The sequence below is a fragment of the Hippocampus comes genome, unplaced genomic scaffold, assembly GCF_001891065.2.
Source record: "Hippocampus comes isolate QL1 unplaced genomic scaffold, H_comes_QL1_v1.1 scaffold186, whole genome shotgun sequence".
Taxonomy (NCBI): Eukaryota; Metazoa; Chordata; class Actinopteri; order Syngnathiformes; family Syngnathidae; genus Hippocampus; species Hippocampus comes.
In genome coordinates, this window is record NW_017806236.1 from 1403725 (window position 1) to 1408232 (window position 4508).

General features: G+C 42.3%; 1 protein-coding gene across 1 annotated transcript in view; it reads right to left on the bottom strand.

The window, feature by feature from the left end:
• Window positions 1–4508, bottom strand: part of LOC109507667 (lipoma HMGIC fusion partner-like 3 protein) — a 23893-nt gene that overhangs the window by 2791 nt on the left and 16594 nt on the right. The window lies entirely within an intron of this gene.

The following is a 4508-nucleotide window of genomic DNA, read 5'->3' on the forward strand; positions in this document are numbered from 1 at the left end:
TATTAGGGTTAAAATCTTTCACTTTACAAAAAAAAGCATATCTGAAGAGGTCCACATTTACACATTAATGATAAAACAAAAAAAAATTCCACTTTGTTATCCCCGTTGCTCTCGCTCTCACATTGAGTGTTTGGATGTGAGGGATGAATGCTCCCGCTTTTCAACATTATCACTGATTGCTACATAGAAATTCAAAATGCATCTTTAGTGCCTGTTTACCTTCTTTGATGGACTCGTCTTTTAAATGTAAATGCAATATATAATTGTATTCCACCCATTTCCATCACTGTGGCTCCTCTCTGGCCCTCGGCATTTTCAATAAATTGCTCTGACCATCTATAGTAGGTCTCAACCATTGCATGCAAACGCGCTCACACACACACACACACACACACACACACACACACACACACACACACACACACACACACACACACACACACACATTTTATCGTTCATTGAAGAAACTAAACACTGTTCTCCACAGCCTCATGCGTCAGACCATTTTCAGAAGGTCAAGTCGGTCAACTTCACAAAACAAATTGAAAGTTTAATCGGTTGAAAATACAAATTAGATTGAGCCTATACCCTGAAAGGATGTGAAAGCTTCAGAATTACAGCACCTGGATATCTGCAGAAAGTGGTCATAAATTGTGATCTGATCATCTCAGTTACAAATAAGGCACAGTCTGCTGCAGCTAATGCAAGAGCTGGGGAGTGCAGCCTACTGCAGGCTACAGTGGCCTACAGCGCGTTGTTTGAATTTGAATTGGCGAGAACAAAAGGATGTGCCGCCGACCCAGGGGTAAATAAGTCTGAAGAGCTCGAGATGAGATAAAACGAGTCATCGCTTTTGACCAGCAATGGCGGCGCCAGCAACAGAGAAAACAAGGTCAGTGGTGGTGTGACTTTGCAGACAAATCATTTGAATACAAAGTATAAAGTGGTGGAAAAGCTGTCAACTGTGCCAATGACATATCGATGGCAAAAAAGGAAAAACATTGTGAGGTGGATTTATAGAATCCCAGGTTTGAATAAAAACTCAATCAGGCTTGAAGTTTGCAAGAGTCCATGGATGTTTGACAGCATTACATGAAAATTAATGTGCGGACAAATGAAACCAAAGTCCATTTATTTAGAAGGACCACTAAACACTAGGAGTGGAGAAAAAAAAAGACCCCAACCCACCATTATCAAAACACTTCAATTCCGAGGTATGCTGGAGGAGGTCGCACAGTTTGGGACTGCTTTTCTTACACAGGGCTTGGACACATGATGAGCAACTATGATGTAATTTTCAGTCGACAGCAAATGGCAAAATGGCCGCCGCTAAGATGGACGAAAACGGATTTGGATTTTACTATTTAACTCATATTCTACAAACGCAATATTCATCAGGATGTTGTGTTTAGACTAGTGGTGCTGCATAGAACATATTCTTGTAAAGAAAATTTTGGGGTTGACCTCCCCTTTAATAGAATATTCATTCCGCAACACAGCAGTGCCCCAGCACAGGAAGTAGAAGAAGTAAATCAACAAGGAGATGGCATCAACAGAAGAAAATACAAACTTCTGAAATGCTGTGGCATAGCGCGATCCTCACTAGATATCCCTAAAATATTACTGTTGTGAAACAATTTTGCAAAGAGGAAGAGTTTAAAATTCCATACCTGTATTCTTGCTACTGTATATAATCCTGAATCCTGACAACAAGGGACATTTCAAGATGCTTCAGTGAGTACAAAAGGGAATGACACAGCAAGGCATGCAGGAGACAAATTTAAAAGAGCAGAGCATCCTCCTCTCGCTCCCCCATGGCTCTAACTGTCATAAGCAATTCATGTGGGCGCGCTAGTTCACAGAGCAAAGACTCAGACACTGGCTCTGATTCAGGTGGACAGCGAGCACCCTGCAAACACACCAAGAGGCATGAACACGCCATTTTCACTCCCTTTGAATCCTTAAAGTGAGGGCGGGAGCAAGCTAACTCTGGTGATTAAACAACCACAGTGAGTCGAGTGGAACCTTTGGCTGGACCTATCTTTAGTGAATGAAAAAGTGATTGCCTCCAGGTGGTACCAGACAAGACCTTTTCATTCAGGCAAGATTGAAGTCGGAGCTGACGGGCTGTGTACTTGGCCCCGTGTCACTCACTTTACTGTATAACAGCCTGCCAAACGTCCTCTAGAATCCTGTGCGTGATTCTGCCCTTGGCTCAAGTCTTGACATATACAGGTTGTGACTGCGGAGATGTTGCCGTTTTAGACAGAAGTAGAGTCCACGGTGGGTTATCGCCGTTGCAAAAGCCTCCCTTTACCTGTATGTATGTTAGTGTCACGAACACACAGATACAGTGGCATTTTATTGGGTGAAGCAACGACCACTTTAATAGACTTGATCAGGGGCGGAGCTACAGCTACCACTCACAGGTCTCTGGCCACCCCACTGGCAACCATCATATTTAGGGGAAGTTTTGATAAATATGATTCCGGGGTGGGGATTGTTATTTCTGCTTTACTGTCATTTGCACACGGTCGCATTACACTAAGGCACTTGGGTGATCTGTCACCAAACATTGACATTGACCTTCTATATGAATAAGTATTAATGCTATTGAGCTGCACAGAGAAAGTGAACACTAATCAAGATTATTACTTTCACTCAATCAACATGTCCGAATCAGTGCATGAGATGTGAACTACATGAATAAGGAATATGTGCAATTTTGCAACTGCACAAGCTCAGAATTGACTCTTTAGACCTGTCCACAAGTGGTATACAGCTTGTGATTGGTGAGCTTGGGCGAATAAGTGTGCTTTGAGGAAAAAAAAAAAAAGATGAACTACATGAATAAGGAATATGTACAATTTTGCAACTGCACAAGCTCAGAACTGACTCTTTAGTGTGACCTGTCCACTAGTGGTATACAGCTTGTGATTGGTGAGCTCGGGCGAATAAGTGTGCTTTGAGGAAAAAAAAAAAAAATCAGCTCTCACGAGCACAAAATCACGTTGTCTGAGCTCACCATTTCAATCCCAAAATGATGTCGTTCGGTCCTGCCCAGCAGCGAACATTTTAGAAATTTGTAAACGTTGTCTGAGCTCACCATTTCAATCCCAAAATGCTGTCGTTCGGCCCTGCCCAGCAGCGAACATTTTAGAAATTTGTAAACATTTACTTAATTTCACATTTGCTGGGTGGGCAGGCACTCCAGAGATCCATTTCTTTTATAAAACCAACTAAAAAGTCAATTTCCTACTTTGATACGTTACTTGAGGGTATCGATCAGCAATATTATTCTCATAGTATGTATATACAGTTTATATTTTTTGGTGCAGTATCGCATTCGATGGCACACGAGGACCTAATAATCTGAGTGATGTGTGTACAGTATACAGTATTACATTTCACACCAAAAAAGGAAGCGAGGCAATATTATGGTTCTCACAGCCTCATGTTATTTTTAATAGAGTAGTAACAAGAGCTGTAGCAGATCCTCCTGGGTGTCTCCTGCATGCCTTCAGTGGCATCATGAATTTTACATGACCCAAAAGGACTGAGCGGAGGCAGAGGAAGAAGAATAGTAGCCTGTCATGCAGTGATAGCATCAGGGGACCAAGTGGAGAAGAGAGCGGTAAAATTTCACGGCAAGTCATAGAATGTGGTCTACATACTGTGCCACATGCCTGGTGCCTGCATGGTGGCCTCTTGTGACTCGAGTTGCAGACAAGTGGCAAGAGCATATCCACAAGCACTCTTCATGCAGTCAAACACTTTAAAAAAATAAAATAAAATTTTCAGCCTGGAGTCAACTCATCCACAAACACAGAAGCACGCTCATTGCAGAAGTGCAGAATCCTCTTACATAACCAAGTTTAAATTCGCAGCGCTTTAACTCAACGAATGCCTCAATAGACTTTCTACACCGGCAGGAAAATGACCATATCCAGCTGCCACCGATATTACCTTAGAAAGAACAAAAAGAAACTGTGTCTCGATTCATGACCTGCTCTTTAGCCTACCCCAAATCCAATCTTGAACCCAGTCTGCTCAATCAAAATACGAGGTAAATGTAACCCAGTCTGGTTATGTCAAAGTGGTGCTACAAATATTATCGGTTGGGTTTTGCGTACTGTGCAAACTAACAGTTATCCTCCGGGCCAATAAAGGGCGCTGATATTTGGCATTTTGACGCTGATCAGCATCAGCCCAATATCTTCTTCTTCTTCTTCTTTTTTTTAAATAAATCAAGCGGGCGATAAGAGACCAATCTCATTTTTGTTGTTCTTGCTCTGATACAACTGTGTCTCTCTATCTGCTGTGACATCTTGGTCGGCGGCATTATCTCACTCACAGCACTAGTTGGATACATGCAAACCAAGGCATGAGTAACAGCCAGTCAGTGTAGTGAAAGCCGTGAACTGTGCATGCAGTGCTCACGCAGGTGGCGGAAAGGAGATAAACTTTTGCCCAAGGAAGGTAGAATTTTAAAACAAAGATGTCTGCTG